At 36.5% G+C, this 25,872-nt stretch overlaps 1 protein-coding gene across 1 annotated transcript in view; it reads right to left on the bottom strand.

Moving 5' to 3' along the window:
• CEP120 (centrosomal protein 120) overlaps positions 1-25,183 on the bottom strand; it is a 113,515-nt gene extending 88,332 nt beyond the window's left edge. Inside the window, exon 1 of the mRNA XM_082837207.1 lies at positions 25,120-25,183. The gene's annotated coding sequence lies outside the window, so the exon portion shown is untranslated. The remainder of the gene's footprint in view (positions 1-25,119) is intronic.
• Between the last annotated feature and the right edge of the window lie 689 nt (positions 25,184-25,872).

Genomic DNA, 25,872 nt, shown 5'->3' with positions numbered 1-25,872 from the left:
CTGGTAATGAGGCAATTATTCCATACATTTTTTTCTCTCCCTCCCCTCAAATCATCCATGATTATATTCAAAGATAATAACATCCAGATACGTTATTTACTTTGGTCAAAATTTCACTCATTGGGACATTTTGTTTACAAGTCCTCCCCCCAAAACAAAATCTCATTGGATTAAAATGTTACAGGTTTTTGGAAACAGAACCAACAAATCTGCTTATATTAGTTGTTTGTACCTTATCAGATACTGCTTTCCATTCTAAAATCTCATACATGAACCACCAAACACAAAAGAAGAAGATAGTTAATTTAATACATTTCCCTTAATTTGAGAACTTTCTCTTTTGATGAAGCTCTATCTTTTTTCTACTTTCTTATATCAGCAAAATAGAAATCAATTTAAATCTAGATGATCAGTATTTAGCTAGCTTGAATATTTTATTTCCTCTGTGGCCACATGGTATTATAATATGTAGGAATTATGAATCCAACAGATTAAGTATAAGTAAATAATGGAGGATGGATGCCAAAGAGCCTATGGATCTGTAGTCTGCAGAATAAATACTGCTGAGTTTAATGGAGAGAATGTAGAAACCCCAAAATAAGCATCTTTGAAGGGCAGAAGATTTTCTATCAAAATACAGCACAAGTTTTCCACAATTATTTTGGCACCTAAGAAATCTTCAAAAGCATATATTTTCAATGCAGTTACATTTCTGCTAGAAAAAATCATGTGGATTACCTTCCATCTGTTTTTTATCACCTCCCCCTCTCCTCATACCCTTAAAGATACTGATTTCCTAGACATCCGAGCTATGGAACAAAACATGAAATTTCACCAAAGAAGGAAAAAGTTAAGTTTATTTCTAAAGGTCACTTGCTTCTATTTTTGTATTTTTGATGTTATTTTTAAATATTTCAATAAAGGTAAAGGAATGAATGATCTGAAAAGAGACCACTTTTTAAAAACATAAGGATTATTTTTGTAATACTATAAATAGTTATTGAACTCCCTCTTCAATGTAATTCTTCAACTTGATGATGTGGTACATAAATTATTCAGGAAGAGATGTATCTTAATCACTTCTTATCAGCATTGATATTTTAAGATTAGATCTCAAGGACATTGTAGGTAAAACATAGTTTAAGCACAAATCCTATTACTGAGATTTGCTTTAAGATCTTTGGCATTTTGTGATTGCTAAAAGCCCTCGTCTCTTATAACCAGCCATATTATTACGTTGTATTTAATGGAAACTTTTAGAATTAATATTTCAGATGCTATTTAAAGTGATTAACTTAAATCGATAATTACAGAGATTCAAGCAGCTTCTCTTTCCCTATTATTCCAGCCTATGACGTGAAACAGTTCACACTAAAATTATAAAACAATATGTTGAGGAATTCTTCAATATTCCATATGTTGTATAAGTATCAGTATGCTTTTAGCTTCAAGAAGTGGAAAACTTGACCCCAACTGGTTTGCATAAGGAAATGTTTGTACTTGGTACTTTAGAAGTAGGGAGAGCTTCAGTGTTCGTGCAATCCCTACAAGTCCATCGCCTGTGCTCTTCATTTTGAGTTATTTCATCCTCAGGTCAGTATCCCTCACTGGGGAGAGACTGTAACAGCACAGAATGATTTCCAGAGAAACAGCATCTTTTTGGGGCGCCTTTCTCCTAACAGTAAGGACATTCCTTTTTAAGCAGCTGGAATCTCATGGGCTCACACTGTCCCTCGGGCTCATTTCTGAACAATCCTATGGCCAGGGGAATGCCACAGTTGACTCATCTATACCCTATTCCTAAACCAGACATTGTTGCAAGAGTTTGAGATTAGCTTTAAACCAGCCAGGTCTAGTCCGGAGGCTGGAGATGAAGTCACCTTTCTCTGAAGCACATGGTTTGCAGAGACAGGACAGCAAGATAGGATACAGTTAGGAAGGGAGAATGGAGAATGGAGGAGCACTAACAATGTTTGGCAGAATAAAGCTTTTTTTTTAATAGGTAATTGCCTGTGATGTTGAAGTAAATATTCAGTTAAAGGCAACAAAACAATATAAAGCAGTAATCATCCAAGTAGGGGGATATTACAAGCATCTAAAACCATTTTTATTGAAGTTAAATTCCCGTCCCTATTCTGATTTGCACCTGTATGAGGCTCTCTTCCTTGTCCCACTGAAAATTAGTTACTGTTGGGAGCCTTGTTGGATCTGATGGATGAAGACTTTAAAATTATTGAGAGCTATGGCTGTAGAAAAAACTTTTTAATGTGAGGGGCCAAAATAAATGGTTGTAAAGGAATAAAATAATGTAGCTGGTTATTCATATTTCATCCTGATGTCAGCCTCTTTTCACTTGCTGTTTTGGTTTCAGAAATCCTGTGATAAAGGCTATTACTGGGTTTTTAAAAATATCTCTTCCAAAAAAAAGGCAAAAAACCAGATTTCACCTAACCTAGTGATAAGGAGAGCAGCCTAACTTGTTTTGTTTTGTTGATCTTGTATCTCACCTAAGTGTGTCTCTTTGGTAGAGGATGGTTCAGGAGTAACTGTAGCATTGTCATCCCTTTCTCAAAAAAAAAGGCAAAAATAATTTCTCAAAAAGCCCTGACCAGCAGTGGTCACCTTTTTACATTGTATAGACTTCATCTTGGAAACATTTGAATAGGAGAATTTCTTTTTATGTGAGCTAATTTAAAATCTAATGATTTCTTTTTCTAATTTTAAACAAAATAAAAATTCAATGCAGGGCTTCCCTGGTGGCGCAGTGGTTGAGAGTCCGCCTGCTGATGCAGGGGACATGGGTTCACGCCCCAGTCTGGAAAGATCCCATATGCTGTGGAGCGGGTAGGCCCGTGAGCCATGCCCGCTGAGCCTGCATGTCCGGAGCCTGTGCTCCGCAACGGGAGAGGCCACAACAGTGAGAGGCCCGTGTACCGCAAAAAAAAAAAAAAAAAAAAAATTCAGTGTAGAAAATTGAGAACATATAAACTTCAAAGACTGTTGGTAGGGATGGAAATTGGTGCAGCCACTGTGGAAAACATTATGGAGGTTTCTCAAAAAACTAAAAATAGAACTACCATAATACCCAGCAATCCCACTCCTGGGTATATATCTGAAAAAAATGAAAACACTAATTTGAAAAGATACTTGCACCCCAATGTTTATAGCAGCATTATTTACAATTGCCAACTGTTCATCAACAGATGAATGGATAAAGAATATGAGATATATACCTACATCTCTATATAAATATAGATATAGCTATAGATATACACACACACACTATGGAATACTACTCATCCATAAAATAGAATGAAATTTTGCTAGTTGCTACGACAAGGATGGACTTGGAGGATATTAAGCTAAGTGAAATAAGTCAGACAGAAAAAGACAAATACTGTATGATGTTACTTAGATGTGAAATACAAAAAATAAAACCAGTGAATATAAAAAAAAAGAAACAGACTCACAGATTCAGAGAACAAACTAGTGGTTACCAGTGGGGAGAGGGAAGAAGGGAGGGGCAAGAGAGGGGTAGGGTATTAAGAGGTACAAACTACTATGTACAAAATAAATAAGCTACAGGGATAGATTGTATAACATGGGGAACATAGCTGATATTTTATAATAACTATAAATGGAGTATAACCTTTAAAAATTGTGAATCACTGTGTTATACATCTAAAACTTGCATAATATTGTACATCAACTATTCCTCAATTTTAAAAATTGCAAAAAAAAGTATAGTCCAAAAAAAAAGTAAGAACATATAGAAGCATATAAAGAACAAAATTTTAAATCCTCATAATCTCTCTAGCTAAAGAACCATTGATAACATTACGGCATAGTCTTCCAATTATAGATGAATAAATTGTAATATGTATATATAATGTTTTTAAAAAGTAGTACTTTACCAGAAATGCTGTTTTTGTAACCTGCTTTCTTTGTTTATTATACCATGAACACTTCCCCCATGTATTAATAATTCTTCTAAAACCATCATATAGTTACACGATAGATCATTTAAGCAGTCTCTAGTGGGCAGATAGTTTAGTCTTGCAAATAAAACATTTTACAAATGTTTACAAAGCTAGAATGTCCAACACAAACATAAGCCTAGCCTCCTATATGAACTACCTGAGTCTTAAAGTTAGTATTAAACCAGAAATCCAGATGGAAAGCTAGGAATGAAACTCCAAACTGTAAAACAAAAGTGTGACAGAGGAAACAAGCATGGGAAAGAATTATGAATCAGATATGTACTGGAATTTCCTGGAAGTTTTCAGATCCAAGTCAAAAATACTTTGTCTACATGTGTCTGCACTAAACTTCTGTTATTAGCTGCTCGTTAATTGAGGTGAGGGCTTTACATCAAGTTTGGAACTAAAGTAAAAGGGAAAGGATCCAGAGAGTGAACCTCGGTCCTGTGGGTAGAGACTGATTAGATGCTAGATATGGAGGAGTTTCTAGGAGACAAAAAGAGGTAGGTAGCTCTGTCCTACCCTGTCTCCTCTTGGGTTCTGGTGGAGAAGTCATGTCACTTTGGAAAGTGGACCAGGCCCCTGGCAGCAAGAGTTGACTGGCAGTGGAGGCTCAGGGTGGAGTTGGAAGTACCATTTTTCTAAGGAATTTCCCTTAGTGAACAACTCAAGAGTCAGTAAGACCAATATCTCTGTTTATCTTACATGTTAGAGTCACATTTCTAAGACTTTAGTTTTCTTGTAAACCACCTTCATGGTTTTTTCATGTCTGCCTACCACCTGTGCTATCATTAATATTTTTCTTTGAACTGACTCACTTTTTTTAACTTAAATACTTTATGTTAGATAAAACACATATCATGATTTTAAATGGAAAACAGAATCACTTGCCACAAATGCAATGGTGGGTGACCTCATGAATTCACTGAAAACAAATACGCAACAAAAACAGTATTTAGTTAGGGCTAGATACTGGTGCTTGCCAAAGGCTCTTGAGCCTGAGGCCTGATTTCTGTTTGTGTAGGGAAAGGAAGGTGGGAAGTGGGTAGGGAGGAATTAGCAAGTGTTAAAAACATGACCAACAAACCCAGACTGCCCATGGACTCCTTCAGAAGAACTGCAAGGGAATGAAATCACTTTCACAAAGTGATTCAATGTTATTTATACCACCTAGCTTCCTGTCCAGTAGTGTACACGCCTCTCTAGCAAGCACTGTGCTAGGGGAAGCTGCCCTCTGTAAAGGGGTAGGGAGAGGATTCCAGTGTTGCTCTTAGGCCATACTTAGGAGATATTAGGAGTTGAGGAGTTACCATAAACCCCTATACTCTGTAAGTGAATGGTAGACTGGACTGGGTTCACTCTCATTTCTTGTAAACTCTCCTGTCATGGGCTCTATTGTGCCCCACTCCCCGTCCAAGTTCACATGTTGAAGTCCTAATTCCCAGTACCTCAGAATGTGACTATATTTGGAGATAGGGCCTTTAAAGAGGTAATTAAGTTAACATGAGGTCATTAGGGGTGGGCCCTAGTCCAACATAACTGGTGTCTTTATAAGAAGAGAAAACTGGGACACATACACACGCACACACAGAAAACCACGTGAAGACCCAGAGGCATGACAGCCAGCAACAAGCCAGGAAAGAGGCCTCAGAAGAAACAAACTGTACTGACACCTTGATCTCAGATTTCTAGCCACCAGAACTGTAAGGAAACAAACTTCTGTCATACCCAGACTGTGCTACTTTGCTAGGACTGCCCTAGCAAATTAATACACCTTCCTAGTGGTACAAAATTCAAGAGATGAATTGTGTACAACTGCTTTGACTTGTTTCCTGAAATACCATAAAGGTACTAAGGTCTAGAGCTCCTGTGGAGACCATTTGGATTAGCTTCCTTGGGTAGTAATGGGTATTTTTAAGGCTACTGATGAAACTTGTGTGTAAGAAGACTTCCAGTAATACATATATAAGGGACCCGTTCAGTTCAAGTGATTAAAAGCAATCCTGTGTATTGGTATGTCATGAGGTGTGTACTGCAAGTGAGGAAAGAGTCTCAGGTAAAAACGGAGACACGAGTCTGTCTGACAGTGTTCTTAGAAGTGCCACAAGATGCAACTGGAACTTATTCCAAAATGAGGCCTCCATAAAATCATAAAATAAGCCATAAATGGGATAGTAATTGGGTTGTCTCCATCAAGCGATAGCCATCTGTCCTGGTGTACAATTTAAAAAGACTGACCCAGTCTACCAGGTGGATCTGAGACCCACTCTGGCCACTTTGAGGGGTGGCGTGACTCCTGAGGCTGGCAGCAAACTCCCCATATAAAATGTGGATCATCCATCCAGGCATATATTCCTCTAATTTCCCTTATGGTTGAAGAGATAGTGCCACTGATAGACTTGTGAGTAATATACATTAAAGGCTCTTCTGTATTCTGTTACTTCAACCTCCTTGAGAATGGAGACAGTGCAGGACAGCAGAATATCAAAGAGTTGCTACTGCATAAACTAGATGTCCCAGTTATGTTAGGGAGAACCATCTAACTCAGCAATGCCTCATTCCCAGGAGATATATACCTGTGCTACAGCACTTCACACAAATGTAGTTATTTTAGTCATTCGTCTTTTAAATTTTTTGTTGTTTGTCTCTCCTGCTAAGCCCCATTGAGATCAGGAATTTTCTAGTTGACTACTTTATCCTCAGTATATGGCAGAGTGCCTGACACATAGTATATGCCCAAGAAGTATTTTCTGAAGTAATAAATAAGAGCTAAGGGCAGAGGCTATGAAGCTAGAGCAACTAGATTTGAATCTCAGGTGTCCCATTCACCAGCTCTGTGACCTTGGCCAAGTTATTTAACCTTCCTAAGCCTCGGTTTCTTCACCTGTAAGGTAGTTATAGTAATACCTACTTTGTAGTGTTATTTTAAGGATTCAATGAGCTAGCATAGCACCTGGTACATAAGTGCCTAGTAAAAACTAATATCATTATAATTATTCTAAGATAACAGAAACATGGAATCTGTTTGTTTAATTGACAGAGAAAGGACTGTTTGGGCAAAAGCAGATCATACAAATCACTGATTATTACTACCTCTTTTTTTTTCTGTGTGCCTTGTAGATTCCTATTTAAAAAAAAATCCTGACCACCAAAACTTATGTTTGGAAATGCTCATTTTATACTGTACTAGTTATAAGAATCATAGTCTATTATTTTTATTTTAGAATGTTGGTGTTCAAATCTAGTCGACATATTTTATGCAAAATTAACTCATAATTTATTATGTAGGCTAATGAAGACATTTATTGAAAATAATTACAGCATAAAAATGTATTAAACTATTTTAAAAATTATTATGTATTTAACAGAGCATTCCACATCTTTACCCATTATTAATTGTCCATATAGGATCCTGACATTAATGCAAATAATTATGAAAACTTCACATTATGACTGATTTATATAAGCATCTAAATGAAACACTTCTGTTTGAAAAACGCATGCAGTAAAATGTCATTTAATCACCTGTTATCTAGAAGCGAGTGTAGGTGTGTGGGTGTGTATTTCAGGAACATAAACTCTTGGGTCCTCTGAATATAAAGGGTTGTAGTTAAAGAGAGAGGCTAAGGAAACTTGAAATTCCAGTTTGGCTTTAGAGATATATCTAATGGCAGCCTTTTACAGAAGAACAAATAGCTGATAGTCAGTTTTCGATTTGATTGCTATTTTTGCAGGAAAAATAAAGGTTTTCAATCATGTATTTTAACCTAGGAATCAAACTTATAAAGTGCTGTGTTTCTATCCTTAATAATTTATCATGTCTGGGATTAAAATTGATTTTACACCATGGTAGGGAATGCATGCAGACACACACATACACAAAGAATGTATAATGGCCTATTTTCAGTAGAGATTCACTATAGTCTATGAAACTATTAAATATGTCTTTTTAAATTATTTTGAGATACAACCTGTCTTGCAGAATTCTTTAATAGAGTTTATAATATCTTCTTCAAGATGCTATTTTATTATGAATAATTTCTGTCACATAACTGTAGAAATGTTTAGCTCATTTTCCCAAAGCCTTGTAAAGCAATCTATAAGCAAATACTCATTGTATATGCTGTGAGAGAATACAAGAAAATTATGAGATAAAGTCAACTGCCCAAAAGGAGTTTGCAATCTAACTGGGAAATAAGATATTCTCATAAAACCAAGAGTGAACATATGAATAAGACAGGCTTTTACACAAACACAAAAATCACTTCTTTTTTCTGATTTTATACAAACGTTTGACACCTCCTCCACACATCCTTTCTCTAAAAGACAATTAGAGAAAGAAGAAATTCACAGTTTCATTTTTAATTTTGTATTACTTGTGGCTTGACCAGGATGAATGATCCTATGCTTTTCAAGAGCAGAATAATCCTATGCATATGCATTGAGTAAACAGCTCATGTTTTCTACTGGAAAGGGATGAAAAACAGAGCCAGATTAAATAAGATGCTTCCTGTCTCCATGAGGTGTGTTCTTTTACAGTTTATAAAGGCTAAGAAATTTTGTTGTAGATCTGTTTCTTGATAACCCAGAATATAAGCCTAAATCTCTACTCAATTTTTCTATACAGACAGGAAATCTGCATATATTGTAGTACATCCTTGGTAGGTTGAAAAACTAACCAAAAAATCCATCCAGTGGCAACAAACCCACATATGATGTACTTCTGCTCTCTGTTTTTTGACTCTTCTCTAGAGACCTCAGAGGATGGCACCTACTTATTTTCTAGGCTCAGAGAGAATAAGAAAAGCTTTCATCTGCCTGTACATCACATTCTTTAGGGCCCCTGGAATAATGTGGAACCTGGAGACTTAGTTGAGTAGATGTCTGAATTTACCATGTTCCTCAGGAAACAATGTAGAAGCATTAATTTAGGGTGGATTGCTCTCCTGGGGGTGACGTGGACTAACTAATTAAGCATAACTGGGGACACAGGTGGCTCTGTGATTTTCACAAAGGGAGCATGCTCTGGTGCTAATTTACTTCTTCAGTTCCAGTTCTTTTCTGTAAGTGATACAGAGAGTAGACGTTACATGCTATCATTTTAGAGTGCAAAAAAGAATTCACAGGGACCATACACTGAAAGTGGTGTATATACATACATAAATTAGTTTTGTGTTCTTTGGTTTGCCTTGATTTTCACTGCTAGTGAATAACTGAATTTGTCAGAAAGTGACTATTAGAAATTACTTTTTTACAACTGTCATTTGAACTCTCTTTTGACAGTAGAAAAGAAAGCCTTTTGAATCATTTTGTCCTAGCAATATGCATTTTTTTTCTTAGCAGAATTTTAGTAATTTGCCTATACAGTTAGAGATAAAATATAAAATTTGAGGCTTCCAAACTGAAATGTAAGAAAAGCAGCTCCTTTAAAAATTCAATAAACTCATTTTGCTTAGTTTAATATAGAGTGAGATCTTCATTCAATTAGAAAAACATTATCTAATAGAAATATGGGCAAAGGACAAAATTAAAACAAATGGTCAACAGGCAAATGAAAATATGCTTCACTTCAAATTTAAATAAATGTAAGTAGGCATATCACTGAAATATAATTTTTCACCTATAAGTACTTTATTAACCTATCAAATGCCCATGGTTGGTGAGTTGTTGAGAAAATGCCAACTCTTTCATGTTGGTAAGAGTTAGGCTGGTACAAATCTTTTGGAGGGCAGTTTGGCAAAATATAGCAACCTCAATACACTACACAAGTTTAACTTGATAATTACACTGCTAGTAATTTATCTGAAGAAGATAATAAAATAAATCCTAAAATATATTTTATAGGTATATAACATTTGCATATAAAACTAAGAAATTAGAATAAGCTAACTGTTAATCAATAAGAGATTTATAAAATAAATTATAATATAAACATGCAATGGAATACTATGCAACCATAAAAATGATGATGATTAATTATGTCTGTATTTACCATGGAAAGAACATAACACAGATTTTAAAAAACAGATTACTGAACAACTTATATAATATTATCCTTACTTTATAAGCCTATATGTTGAAAGACACCTGGAAGTATGTTACCCAAAATATTAATAGTGATTATTTCTAGGTGTTGAAATCTGGGGTGGTTTTTATCACATTCTTAACATTTTTCCACATTCTTAAAATTATTACACTGAACATGCTTTACTTTTATAGTTTGAAGAAAAAGCAGTTGATCTCTCCTCAGTTTTGAAGTAAAATCTTTTATTGATGACAATGGTATTTTAAAATAAAACTAGAAGACACCTCAGTTCCTTTACACTTTGTAGAGGAACATGCATATTACAATTATGCAGTATTTTTAGTAAATCGGCATGAGTCTTTTGTGTTGGAAGCTTTGTGTAAGAGTAATCAGTAAAACAGATGTGCTGGGTGGGGTAGACCATCTGTTTCTCTCTTTTTTTTTTCAATAGATCTTTATTGGAGTATAATTGCTTCACAATACTGTGTTAGTTTCTGTTGCACATCAAACAGAACCAGCCATATGCATACACATGTCCCCATATCCCCTCCCTCTTGAGCATCCCTCTCAGCCTTCATATCCCACCACTCTAGGTCATCGCAAAGCACCGAGCATCTCCCTGTGCTACGCTGCTGCTTCCCACCAGCCAACTATTTTACATTCGGTAGTGTATATATGTCGATGCTACTCTCACTTCGCCCCAGCTTCCCCCTCCTACCCCGTGTCCTCAAGTCCGTTCTCTATGTCTACATCTTTATTCCTGCTCCGCAACTAAGTTCATCAGTACTTTTTTTTTTTTTTAGATTCCATAGATATGTGTTAGAATACGGTATTTGTTTTTCTCTTTCTGACTTCCTTCACTCTGTGTGACAGACTCTAGATCCATCCACCTCACTACAAATAACTCAATTTCATTTCTTTTTATGGCCGAGAAATATTCCATTGTATATATGTGCCACATCTTCTTTATCCATTCATCTGTCGATGGACATTTAGGTTGCTTCCATGTCCTGGCTATTGTAAATAGTGCTGCAATGAACATTGTGGTACATGTCTCTTTTTGAATTATGGTTTTCTCAGGGTATATGCCCGGTAGTGGGATTGCTGGGTCACATGGTAGTTCTATTTTTAGTTTTTTAAGGAACCTCCATACTGTTCTCCATAGTGGCTGTATCAATTTACATTTCCACCAACAGTGTGGGAGGGTTCCCTTTTCACCACACCCTTTCCAGCATTTATTGTTTCTAGATTTTTTGATAATGGCCATTCTGACCGGTGTGAGGTGATACCTCATTGTAGTTTCAATTTTTATTTCTCTAATAATTAGTGATGTGGAGCATCCTTTCATGTGCCTTTTGGCCAACTGTATGTCTTCCTTGGTGAAATATGTCTATTTAGGTCTTCTGCCCATTTTTTAACTGGGTTGTTTGTTTTTTTGATATTGAGCTCCATGGTAGTTTGATAGGGATTGCACTGAATCTGTAGATTGCTTTGGATAGTATCGTCATTTTCACAATATTGATTCTTCCAATCCAAGAACATGGTATATTTCTCCATCTGTTTATGTCATCTTTGATTTCTTTTATCAGTGTTTTATGGTTTTCTGAGTCTTTCGCCTCCTTAGGCAGGTTTATTCCTAGGTATTTTATTCTTTTTGTTGCAATGGTAAATGGGAGTGTTTCCTTAATTTGTCTTTTTGATTTTTCATTGTGGTGTATAGGAATGCCAGAGATTTCTGTGTATTAATTTTGTATCCTGCATCTTTACCAAATTCATTGATTAGCTCTAGTAGTTTTCTGGTGGCATCTTTAGGATTTTCTACGTGTAGTATCATGTCATCGGCAAATAGTGACAGCTTTACTTCTTCCTTTCCAATTCATATTCCTTTTCTTTCTTTTTGTTCTCTGACTGCTGTGGCTAGGACTTCCAAAACTATGTTGAACAAGAGTGGCGAGAGTGGACATCCTCGTCTTGTTCCTGATCTTAGTAGATATGCTTTCAGTTTTTCGCCATTGAGTATGATGATTGCTGTGGGTTTGTCATATATGACCTTTATTATGTTGAGGTAGGTTCTCTCTATGCCCATTTTCTGGAGAGTTTTTATCATAAATCGGTGTTGAATTTTGTCAAAAACGTTTTCTGCACCTATTGAGATGATCATATGGTTTTTATCTTCAGTTTGTTAATATGGTGTATCACATTGATTGATTTGCGTATATTGAAGAATTCTTTCATCCCTGGGATAAATCCCACTTGGTCACGGTGTATGATCCTTTTCATGTGCTGTTGGATTCTGTTTGCTAGTATTTTGTTGAGGATATTTGCATCTATGTTCATCAGTGATATTGGTCTATAATTTTCTTTTTTTGTGACATCTTTTTCTGGTTTTTGTATCAGGGTGATGGTGCCTTCATAGAATGAATTTGAGAGTGTTTCTCCCTCTGAAATTTTTTGGAAGAGTTTGACAAGAATTGGGGTTAGCCCTTCTCTAAATGTTTGGTAGAATTCACCTGTGAAGCCACCTGGTCCTGGACTTTTGTTTGTTGGAACACTTTTAATTATGGTTTAATTTCATTACTTGTGATAGGACTGTTTATATTTTCTAATTCTTCCTGGTTCAGTCTCGGAAAATTGTACCTTTCCAAGAATTTGTCCATTTTATTGGCATATAGTTGCTTGTAGTAGTCTCTTATAATCCTTTGTATTTCTGCAGTGTCAGTTGTGATTTCCCTTTTTTCATTTCTAATTTTATAGATTTGAGTCTTCTCCCTTTTTTTCTTAATGAGTCTGGCTAAGGGTTTATCCATTTTGTTTATCTTCTCAAGGAAGCAGCTTTTAGTTTTATTCATCTTTGCTATTGTTTTCTTTGTTTCTATTTCATTTATTTCTGCTCATTTATTTATTTATGATTTCTTTCCTTCTACAGACTTTGGGTTTTCTTGTTCTTCTCTCTCTAGTTGTTTTAAGTATAGGGTTAGATTGTTTATTTGAGATTTTTCTTGTTTCTTGAGGTGGGATTGTGTTGCTATAAACTTCACTCTTAGAACCGCTTTTGCTGCGTCCCATAGGTTTTGGGTTGTCATGTTTTCATTGTCATTTGTTTCTATGTATTTTTTGATTTCTTCTTTGATTTCATCAGTGATCTCTTGGTTATTTGGTAGCACACTGTTTAGCCTCCATGTATTTGTGTTTTTTACATTTTTTTTCCTGTAATTGATTTCCAGTCTCATAGCGTTGTGGTTGGAAAAGATGCTTGATACAATTTCAATTTTCTTAAATTTTCCGAGGCTTGATTTGTGACCCAAGATGTGATCTATCCTGGAGGATGTTCCATGTGCACTTGAGAAGAAAGTGTATTCTGCCACTTTTGGGTGGAATGTTCTATAAATATCAATTAGGTCTATCTGATCTATGGTGTCATTTAAAGCTTGTGTTTCCTTATTTATTTTCTGTTTGGACGATCTGTCCATTGGTGTAAGTGGGGTGCCAAAGTCCCCTGCTATTATTGTGTTACTGTCGATTTCTCCTTTCATGGTTGTTAGCATTTGCCTTATGTATTGAGTTGCTCCTATGCTGGGTGCATAAACATTTATAATTGTTATATCTTCCTCTTGGATTGATCTTTTGATCGTTATGTAGTGTCCCTCCTTATCTCTTGTAACAGTCTTTATTTTAAAGTATTTTATCTGATACAAGTATTGCTACTCCAGCTTTCTTTTGATTTCCATTCACATGGAATATCTTTTTCCATCCCTTCACTTTCAGTCTGTATGTGTCCCTAGGTCTGAAGTGGGTCTCTTGTAGACAGCATATATGTGGGTCTTGTTTTTGTATACATTCAGTCAGTCTGTGTCTTTCGGTTGGGGCATTTAACCCATTTACATTCAAGGTTATTATCGATATATATGTTCCTATTACCATTTTCTTAATTGTTTTGGGTTTGTTTTTGTGGGTCTTTTTCTTCTCTTGTGTTTCCCACTTACAGAAGTTTCTTTAGCATTTGTTGTAAAGCTGGTTTGGTGGCACTGAATTCTGTTAGCTTTTGCTTGTCTGAAAAGCTTTTGACTTTATTAAATCTGAATGAGATCCTTTCTGGGTAGAGTAATCTTGGTTGTAGGTTTTTCTCTTTCATCACTTTAAGTATATCCTGCCACTCCTTTCTGGCCTGCAGAGTTTCTGTTGAAAATCAGCTGATAACCTCATGGGGATTCCTTTGTATGTTACTTTTTGTTTTTCCTTGCTGCTTTTAATACTTTTTCTTTAAATTTAATTTTTGTTAGTTTGATTAATATGTGTCTTGGTGTGTTTTTCCTAGGGTTTACCCTGTATGGGACTCTCTGTGCTTCCTGGACTTGGGTGAATATTTCCTTTCCCATGTTAGGGATGTTTTCAACTATAATCTCTTCATATATTTTCTCAGACCCTTTCTTTTTCTCTTCTTCTTCTGGGACCCCTATGATCTGAATGTTGGTGCGTTTAGTATTGTCCCAGAGGTCTCTGAGATTGTCTTCAATTCTTTTCATTCTTTTTTCTTTATTCTGCTCCTTGGCAGTTATTTCCACCATTTTGTCTTCTAGCTCACTTATTCGTTCTTCTGCCTCAGTTATTCTGTTATTGATTCCTTGTAGTGTATTTTCCATTTCAGTTATTGTGTTGTTCATCTCTGTTTGTTTGTTCTTTAGTTCTTCTAGATCTTTGTTAAACATTTCTTGTATTTTCCCAGTCTGTGCCTCCATTCTATTTCTGAGATTCTGGATCATCTTTACTATTATTACTCTGAATTCTTTTTCAGGTAGATTGCCTACTTCCTTTTCATTTATTTGGTCTTGTAAGTTTTTACCTTGTTCCTTCATCTGTGACATATTTTTTGCCGTCTCTCTTTTTTTTTTTTTTTTTTAACGAGTGGGACTGTGTTCCTGTCTTACTTGTTGTTTGGCCTGAGGCTTCCAACACTGGGGTTTGTAGGCTATTGGTAGAGCTGGGTCTTTGTGCTGAGATGGGGAACTCCATGAGACCTCACTCTGATGGATATTCCCTGGGGTCTGAGGTTCTCTGTTAGTCCAGTGGTTTGTACTCAGAGCTCCCACCACAGGAGCTTCAGCCCAACCCCAGGATTGTGAACCAAGATCCCGCAAGCTGCCAGTTCACTTTGGGGTTCCTCCCATCTCCTTGGGTGTCAGAGTCCCCCACCAGTGACCAGCAGGCACCCTAGTTGCAGGGAGACGCTAACTCTGCATCTTCACACACCGCCATTTTGACCCTGCCTCCATCTGTTTCTCTTTGTAGAGATTTTTTTTAAGAGGATGGAAAAGGATTTAAAATCCATCCTCATTGACTGAAAATCTAGGAGAAGAAAATTAATACCTTTCCTACAATGCAGCATCCTACAATAACAGCACTCTGCTGTTATTTTCTGTGAATATATATTTAGAAACTACCAACAATACTGTTCACAAAGTTTTGGAAATACAAGATTTGCCTCAGGCCAGAGTCTCAAAGTTTACTTGCGAGTAGGATGTTAATTAATAGCTGAGGTTAAGATGAAAACAGACATAAACACTAAGTTCCCTTCAGAAATTCCCACTTATGATTAAAGCTTTGTTTTGTGCTAGAAAGGTTTGTGGGTGTCTTGAGCAGAGAACACCTCTACCTGTCCTCCCTGCTTTATTGTTGCCTTCTACTACCTGAAGAGAAAATCAGATTTGCATCGCTAATAGGGAAGTTGGTAAGATTTCACAAAGGTATTATTTTGCTTTTTAAAGAGGCCACACAATAATCTCTCTTATAAAAAAGTCATTAATGTGGTACAGCCACTTTGAAAGACAGTTTGGTAGTTTCGTACAAAACTAAACATACTCTTACTGTATGACTCAGCAACCACACTCCATGGTATTTATCCAAATGAGTTAAAAACTTAAACTGAATGGTATTTGCCCAAATGAGTTAAAAATTGTCATATGAATATTTATAGTAGCTTTTTTCATAATCACCAAAACTTGGAAGCAACCAGAAGTCCTTCAATTCTTCAATCATGAAAGAATTACATTGGGTGCATACATACAAGCTATTATATTAATCATCACATGATACATTAGAACATTCTGGCCTCAAACCATATTTTCAAAAATCTTAGTACTAAATTCCTTTAAAAATATCTTAGTTGCCATTTATTGTATTCATTTCAACAATTTCCAAGTATGAGAAAAATGATTTGGAAGATCTGAAGTATGACACCTATATCTTGATAACTATGTAGTTTGAACAGAGTATATAGTATTTTCATAATTATGCTTTTATGTTTTTGAAATCACTTGAAAACCCCAATAGCTATGAAAGTGCACCACTCAGATCTGCTACAGGGTGCATAGTTGATGGACAGCCCAGCCCTCTGGATTCACCTCAGGGTTTGGGCTGAGGACACACTTCCCCTGGGCTGCTCCCAGCCAGTGACTCAGCACAGAGAACTTGCTAGTGCAGGCCTACTGCTGCCAGCAGAAGGGCACATTTACAAGGCAAATTTTGTTCAAGGACTCCCTTTGGAATGCAAAGCTTACTTAGGTCCCTACAGTCTGAGACTTCTTTCCAAACCTCTTTGCTTTCCCCTCACCTTTCACAGGTGTTAGACCTACACTGTGGTCTGATGGCTCTCCCCACCTACTCCTACTTCCTCTCCTTTATCCTTCATAAGCATTTCCCGTGTAAATTTTTTGCATGTCTAATCCTACTGTGGCATCTTCTTCTGAGAGGACCTGAACTAATACAAAGACCAATCCCTAACACATGGTCATTTTTATCCTTAGAAGCATGATCATGTCAATGAAAATCTATAAAGCTCACACATCTACTTTTATGAATTAAACTCTAATAGCCACAAAACTCTTTTTGTTAATATAATCACTTATTCTATGTCATTTTCAATTTTGAATAATATCAATTTAATTGTTTATGGTTTGTCATGTAGTTCCCAAGTAGACATTGTATCTTTGGAACTCATGTGTTTCTCTCTCTCTCTCTCGGGTATGAAGAGCAAAAGTAAGAGAGATTTCAATATAACACAGGCTGCTTAGTAAGCATCATTGTTTCCTCATATAAGTGCCACCAGAACATCTTATCTTTGCCATGTAAATACAACTCACAAAACTAGTCCTTTTTTTATCCGTAAATGTGTGACAGAGATGATGTGGAAACCACGAAGTCTGGCCAAGGTACAAAGGTCATACCTTCAATGAGATTAAATTACTAAAAAGTGATTGTGACACAGAGGTGAAATCTAATCGGTTGAATTGTAATCCGTAGAAAGAAAAAAGCTATTCACAGAGAAGGAGTGGTCTATATAGACTCTGGAAAAGGAAATCCTTCAAGGTAAAATTTGTAGTTATTTGGTACTATCCAGAAGAGAGAACAATGTGACTAACTGGTATGAATAATCAACAACCTAAAGTGGCCATGCATGTATCAGACTTGATGACACTAACCATTGAGAACACTTAATTAACCCTTAGATTATTACAACTGACTTGCATATGGGAGAGAGATGCATTTACCTTTCTTTTCTGGCAAACTTCTGATCTGCTTTGAAATGTTCTTTTTTTAAATATAAATAAACAAATCACCACTATGGACTATATCTCAGTCTCATATAAGTTTTGTTAGTCCTCTGAGGTGTATCAACTCTAAGGACACAGACAATATAGAATTTCTGGATCAGCAAGTACTAGTACCCTTAAGGGCTTATGAATTGGTCAGTCAGATTCTATACACACATCCGTATCTCTATAGTACACATCCTGAAAAATAATTTGAAATACATGAAGTTTTTTCACTACTTACCAAAACTCCAGAGAAGAGACCACTATGTTTCCAAAGTAATTACCAATGTAAGTATTGTCAAGAACTGTGAAGGTTCTGAGATTTTTTACTCTACCTGCTAGCTCACAAGTTAGCCTGCCAGCAGTATCATGGATGCTGGCAGAAAACACAAGATCCCCAGATGAGAGATGAAGTACAGTAGCAGTAGCTAAAGTGCCAGCATTTTTGTGCTGGTTCCCTTACCCCTGTCTCCACAGGACAACAGGAAGAGGGCCAGGGAACGGCAGTAACCTACAGTTGGTGTGTTGAAGTAAAGGAACCCTGAGCCTAGAGAGCCAGAATCTTTTATAATGGGCAGTGATTATGCCTGTGCTTTGCTCTGGAGGGCGATGTTATCTTTGCTATACAAAATATTAAGCATGCCTGTCCATTGCTCTGGAGGCTGATACTGTCCCTATCTTTCAAGCCTGTAAGTAAACCTGCCCTTTGCTCCAAAGGGCAACACTTTCTCCATTTTGCAAGTGTGTTCATTTTATAAACATCCTTGAGATTGTCCAGAACAAAGAGCAATCGGTGCCTCACTTACAATATGTGCAGAAATATGAAAGACTCCAAAGAATTGTCTCCCAACAAGTATATATTGCAAAACTTCTCAGTTCTGAAAACATTAACGAATAGGCTAATGGTTTACTTCTAGAAATCTTGTCCTTCCAGAATCCTCTTCATATAAATTAGAGATAAAAGTTATTAGCCAGCCTAGTCTACTTTGAGATAAAGGCAAATTTGTTATAATAAAGAATGAAAAATGGCATATATATATATATGTATATATATATATACACACATAAAATGCCATATCCTTTCAAATACTGACTCTTTTCCCCCTTGATATTTCTAATTATTTCCATCACTGTAAGTTTTCATAATGATTATATGGTTTCTGTTCTTTCCACCTTTAGAATTGTTAGAAAATGTTCAGATTCTGATTTTATCCTGCAAAACAACTCACTAATTTAGAGTCACTCCCGAATCTTGGGTATTTTGAAAGGTTACCAAACTGTTATGTTGTTTCATTATTACTATTGTGGTTACAGTTTTCTTCTCCCTTCTGCTTTCAGAGCTTTTGTTTATGTCATGCTACAAAATACTTCTAATCCTTCCTTGATAATTTGTGCCAGACATAATGTCTCCTATCAGAGATCTGAGACTGCAGTAGAAAAGAAAATCTCTATTGTCTGTTTATGCTAATTGGAACATACTGTCTTGTTCTCTTTTTCTCAATGAGATGTAGAAAATGATCATTTTATCTCATTTGATTTTTAAAAAAAGCATTTAGCATTTTACACAGAATAAGAGAGTGGTTGTCTTTATAATACAGTGGGTAACCTTGAAGATGTTCCCTGTCATAAATGGTTAAACTCTAAGGGATAATCATTTCTAATTTTGCAATGATAATTGTCTATGGCAGATTCATTTGATGTGGATATTAGATTTGTAGGCAGTGGAACACTCTTAACTTGGAGTCTGCTTTCCTTTCATTATAAGCAGGCTGCTCACTGAAAGAACAAAACCAGTTTTGGCCTCTTCAAAAGTTCATTATTTGGAAGGGCAGGCTTTGGCTTGATAACAGAACCAACTCTGGCTCTTGGCCAGCTTTGTCTCCTTCCACACACTCATCCAGCAACTGACTAGAATCACAGACCTGTGGTTTGGAAGATGCATCTGGAATTAGCTGGTTCCATTGGTTCTCAACACTCTATGTGGTATAAATCTACAAGCTCTAGGGTCCCATCGTAACAGGAAAAACAAAAGCAAAAACCAAAGCCCAAAATACAAAGTTTTCTCTGAAAAGTTTTGTACTTTCTACCATTACGATAACATCTTAGAATATGTTCAGAAGATTCAGGTGTGCCATCTATGCTACCTGTATGCTTTTCTTAGTTGAGAGGCCACTGCTCATTTCAAGATGAAGGAACAGGCTTTGATCTGCCAAGCTCACACAGCCAGCTGGTGGCAGAGTCAGGATTGGGGCCCACATCTCTTCCCTCTCGGATGTGTTTTTCAATATCCTGCCTCCTGGGGCACTGGGCAGGTGCCCACTTGCCCCTGCAGCTGCCTAACCCTGTTTCTCTTTATGCTCTGTTCTCTGGGCAGGGCTTCACTTGATGAATGAGTTAGCCTCAGGCATAAATCGGTCAGTTTTCATTAATGCTTAAAGGTCATTAGGGTACCATTAGCAAATGAGAGTTTTAGTTTAACTAAAAGGCACCCTGGTAGCCTGAAAGAATTTTTGTAGCCCTAAATACATTAAGCCAGAGTTAAGGACATTTAATTTAGTAATTTAACAAATAATCCAAAACTTCGTCTTCTCAAAACTTATTTAAGAATCTACACTTTTCAGTTGATGAAAATTCTATCGTATTTCCTTCACATGTTCACCTTGGTGACTATTAATGAATCACTGATTGGTTGCATCTGCATCACATATTTTATTGAGTGACATGAACTTCAGAATAAAGATAAATCCAATACTCCCTGAACTCAAGTCACGAAAAGAATAGGAAAGAATAAAAATATATGAAGAAAAAGTCATTTGGCTTGAATAAGAGTGCAGAGTGTTGTGTTGTAAGACCTTTACTTTCTAAAATACATTGTAATATCCCTGATTTTGCTACTAATATAGAACCCTATTATATTAAGATAATCAAGACTATTAATGAAAACTGATAGCAAGTAAATATAAAATCATAGATTTCAATAACTGCTTACTAAAAACAAGATCTTCATAGTTTTCTAAGAATTCACATACACATCATCTTATTTAATTATCAAAAAACTCTGTAAGTAGAATATATAATAATAATACAATATAGTAAGTAGAATATATAATGCTATTATCATTTTATAGGTGAGACACCAAGACTCAGAAGTTTGGCACCACACATATGGTAACCGATCAATACACTCGAGTCATTGGGATTTATCCCCCTTCTGATCTCCCCCCTTGTCTAAGGTCCTGTGAGCTGGTGCTCAAGCTTAAGTCAGCTTTTAGACCTGGGCAATGTTTTGGGGCCCTGAATCCCTTCCTTTTTATCTATCATGGGAAGCCAGAAAGAAAAGTAAATCCACTTTTGCGTCTGTTTCTTAAGCCTAGAATAAAACTTAAACAGAATGTAGCCCATTGTGTGTTCTTGGCACCCTCGTCAAGGATCAGTTGACCATATATATGTGGGTTTATTTCTGGGCTCTCTTGTCTGTTCTGTTGGTCTATATGTCTGATTTATGCCGGTAGCATACGTTTCTTTGACAGATAAATGGATAAAGAAAATGTGATCTATACGTACAATGGAATATGATTTGGCCTTTAGAAAAAAAGGAGGGAATCCTGCCATTTGTGACAATGTGGATGAACCTGGAGGAAATTAAGTGAAATATAAGGCAGTCACAGAAGGACAAATACTGCCTGATTCCACTTACGTGAGTTATCTAAAGCAGTCAAACTCATGGAAGCAGAAACTATAATAGTGGTTGCTAGAGGCTGGAGGGTTGGGGAAATGAGCCATTATTCAATGGGTATAAAGTTTCATTTATACTAGATAAATAAATTCTAGAGATCGGCTGTACAACATAGTCCTTACGGTTAACAATATGGTATTGTGCACTTCAAAATTTGTTAAGAGAATGGATCTCATGTTAAGTGTTCTTACCACACACATACACACAGAAGTGGCCCAGATAAGACTGAATAAAAAAAATCTTAACCCCTAGTCTAAATTCTCAAAATGAGAACTTAAAGAAAATAAAATACTACATCCAGAAAACATCTGTAGCACTTTCAATGATCAAGCAGAAATTTCTCTCATCAGATGCAGATACCATCGTCAAGTTGTAACGCACCTACTTTCTGAAGGTAGAATAATTAAATGAGAGGAAGGCTGCCCTTCCTATTTCCCAGAGTTTGGTATTATTCTACTTTCTCACCATCGTTCCTTAACTAGCTTACTACTATGAAATAGTGTTTGCATGTTTCTGATTTTTTTTTAAATTTTTATTGGAGTATAGTTGATTTACAATGTTGTGTTAGTTTCAGGTGTACAGCAAAGTGAATCAGTTATACATACACATATATCCACTCTTTTTTAGATTCTTTTCTCATATAGGCCATTACAGAGTACTGAGTTCCTGTGCTATAAACTGACATTTCTGGAGGTTTTTGAAGTTCTTTCCTTTCTTGTCATCTACCAGAACCTCTCACATAGGAAATTCAAGTGATTAAGGTAAAAACTGTGGCCAAAGGAATCAACATGGAACTTGTTTTTTCTCCCTTCATGTCCATTCCATACGTCAAGTTACCTCAACTGACCTCTTTATATTTTTAATTTTGCTTCACTTATTTGATAGTTATTCATGAGTATTTAGCTAGAGGGCTCAAATTAAGAAATAAACAATTCCAGTGTTTTTATATACTGATTAGCCTCCCCTAAGTTAAAGAGCCATTTATCTTTCAAATCAAACTATACTTAGAAATCTTTCAATATTAACTCATTTATAGTAATATAAGCAGCCTCTAATTTTTACTTAGATTTACAAGGGATAGATGATGTTCCTAAAATAAAATAGAACATCACATATGTAAGCTGATTGTTGTTAAACCCGTGGGATGACCTATGACAAGACAGTGTAACACAGGGGTAAAGTGTGGGTTCTGGAGTCAGACTGCTTAGGTGGGTCTGATTTGGGGCACTACCATTAATTCACTGTGTGATCTTAGGCAAATTATTTCTTTGTGCCTCAGTTTTCTCACGTTAAAAAAATGGGGGTAATAATAGATTGATGATTTTGGACATGTAGGCTGCTGAAAAGAAATGCTATCTATGGTCATTATTACACATGAGCTAATATTCATGGGCGAACACTGGTTCATTCCTCTGCCTATTATTGCAGGGATTCAGCCTCTATTTAAAGTTTCACCAATTGACTTCTAGGATTTTCCAATTACGGTTCTCGCGAGTCCACAAAAATCTCATATTCTTCTGCTTTGGCCTAAGCCACCCAAGGGCATCTTTTGACTCCCCTGCTTCTGGCCCTGTAGCAAGGCTAATATCCCACCACACCAAAGGTGCCGTCTCTAGATGCTTTCAGATTCCTACTGCACCAAAGCCAAAGTCTGTTCCACCTGTAAGGGAAAGGAATATATCTCCTCTTATCTCCTGATGTCAGGTTTTACCCTTTGTGTGCCTCAGGAAATTGACTTCTGTCTCTCATGCCCTTCTCCCTTCCAATTTCCCATAAGCTCCACACTTGAAGCCCTGGGTTGGGGAACAGTGATATCTGAGGACAAAAACCCCTTGTCCTTGTTACTCCCTCTCTACTCTTCCATGAGTAATTCTCCTGAAAATTGGCTCAGGAAAGTCCTGCCCAGCAGCTCCTCAGACATGCTTGGGTGGGCTCGAATCTTATCCCAGCTTCAACCCAGGACTCTGATCCTGCATACTTGGTTATGCAAAGATGCTAGTGAAATCCTGACACCTTCTTTGAGCAACCAGTGGAGAGAGACTCCTTTCAGTGCTCGCTTTTGGGCAATTGTACATTCCTGTACTATTTCCAGTAAATATATTTTCTAAGCAAAGTAAAGCTTTCCATATGCTTTTGTGATTTTCAGCATGCCACTATGTGAGTACCATAAAAGCCTGAACTATTTGCTGCTGGTAGGATAGTGCCACGTCTGTCTACTTCCTTAAACAACTTTCCATCAGGACTACTAAATTTCTCCATAATATCAACTGTTAACAATGTTCTCAGCTCAATGTTATATCAGTTGAGGCAATCAACTGATTTAATGTTACCTACAAGGCATTTTCTTTGAGATTCAGAGTGGCAGATAGAGAAGGAAATTAATAGGCATAAAGCTCTGGGGAAAATATGAAGTTTTTCATGATAGTAGAGAGTGGCAATCTATATTTTTCTGCAGGGTTTTCCTAATGGATAATGTTTATATGCACAAGTATATATACCCACTGTTTCTATAAGCTTAGCAGAAGTACAGTTGGCTACAGGTTGTACACAAAAATCTAAAGGCTGCCTGTAAGCCCACTCTTCATTTCCCACTAATCTGCCACACACTCGTGATTAGGAATCCCTGGTTCCACCATTAATCCTTTCTACTATGAACATACTGTCATACAATTTGTGATTGCAGTTGCTAATGTATCTTGAAGTATATCTAACCTCCAGGTGATTTCCCATCTGGCGGTGTTTCCAGTTTTGTGAGTTTTATCTCTGAATCAACTTTAATAGAAAATGCCAATTTCTTGAAGCATTTCTAATAACTTGGTTCTGGAACCCTATTTACCTGTGCATTTCAAGAATGTACAGTTTTATTTGACTCTAGTGACCTTGGAATGTTGAAAGAATGCCTTACACAGAGATTGTCTAAAATATGCATTCTAGCAGCCTTTTGGTGCCATTCAACTGTACTATAAGACAAGAGGTTGGGTTAGTCTGCTGTGGAGCAATTGAAGACTAGGCAGTTTCCATGAAGCAAAGGCTAAGGAAAGATATTAAGAGTAGACACAGCTGCTTACCATGAAGACCAGGCTCTACAGGTAGCAGTGGAAGCCTGAAATATTGATATGTACCACTGCAAAGGACCATTGTTCATGCACAAACTTTTCAAAACCACTATGACTGTGCTATCATCATTATCACTAATATCACCTTACAAACATTTATGTTTAAAAAGTAATCTGCATAGAAAGATAAGGATGCTTGTTTTAACATAAAACTAGATTTTATAATGTAGTAAAGTATATATTATTTATAAATTTTAAAAGAAAGGATAAAGCTCATAAAGGAGCTACCCCAGTCATTCAGAGAATGCAAATGTTCCTGTTTTGGTCATCTATCCTTTCTAATCCAGCTCACAGGGAGTACTGAAAGATTCAAGTAGCCTTTTTATTGCTACAAACTAGAGCATATAAACCAACATTCGCTTAGCCTCTTCAGAACGACAGAGCTAACAAACAACTGGAAGTTTCACAGTTTTAGAAGAGACAGTCATCACTCTAGAATACCATACTGCATCGGAATATAGGCAAAGGATGCAGATTATAATGATTTTTCAATCTTGTGCAGTTAGAAGAGAGATGCTGGACCAGACCTGCAAACTTCGTTAAGGTGCCACTAGGCTGTCCACCACTGTTAAATTCCTATTGGCATTTCCATTAAAGAGAGAGAAGTGGGAGGGGAGGGAAAGGGAAATTAAAGGAGGACAAAAACTTAGCCCTTAAAAGTAGGCTCACTTACTTGCTGTTAATATTATCAATGCTTTGATGATTTGGCAGGTGCAGTGGAAGAGACAAATGCCCAACTTTGTTCGGCATTTCTCTCAGCTTATCATTTGTCCCCAGACACAAACTCAACTGGAAGCACCGTGCAAATCACGCTATGATGTAATCACCTTAAATCAAATAGACTATTTTGTATATGAAGATGCCCCACCAAATGAATAATTTATTATTTATTGAGGGTTTTTTTCCCTCTAAAGAAATAATAGACTTTCACCTAACCATTTAGATACACTCATTCAGTTCCTGCTGGTGACAAAAGTCCAATCTTTTACCATGTGATTACCTAGAGCATGGAGTACAATGTATGATCACATGGACAGAGATTATTCCCCATGGAGTGGGAGGAGACCCACATAGAGAGTGAACCCTTGACCTAGGACTCATAAATACAATGCACTGCCAACTGAACTCACTGGCCAAAGAAAAAGAAAGCATTTCCAATTAGGAAACAAACCTGGTTGCCTAGTACTTCCTTTTGAATACTAAGTCATCCTCAGCACTTTTGTTCCAGGCTAAATAATTCTATCACTTTTATTCTTCACTGAAAATGCTCTCATTTTCAGAGACCTAACAATCAATGACATCTGTGAAACTTGATTGGATCCTGATTTGAAAAATATATATAAAAGACATTTGGGGATAATTGGAGAAATTTGAAAATGACTATATTAGGGAATTAATATTAATTTTCTTAGGGGCAATAATGCTA

Source organism: Leucopleurus acutus, assembly GCF_964270905.1.
Source record: "Leucopleurus acutus genome assembly, chromosome: 3".
Classification (NCBI taxonomy): domain Eukaryota; kingdom Metazoa; phylum Chordata; class Mammalia; order Artiodactyla; family Delphinidae; genus Leucopleurus; species Leucopleurus acutus.
The sequence above is the reverse complement of the archived record's forward strand: the minus strand, read 5'-3'. Positions and strand labels throughout refer to the sequence as shown.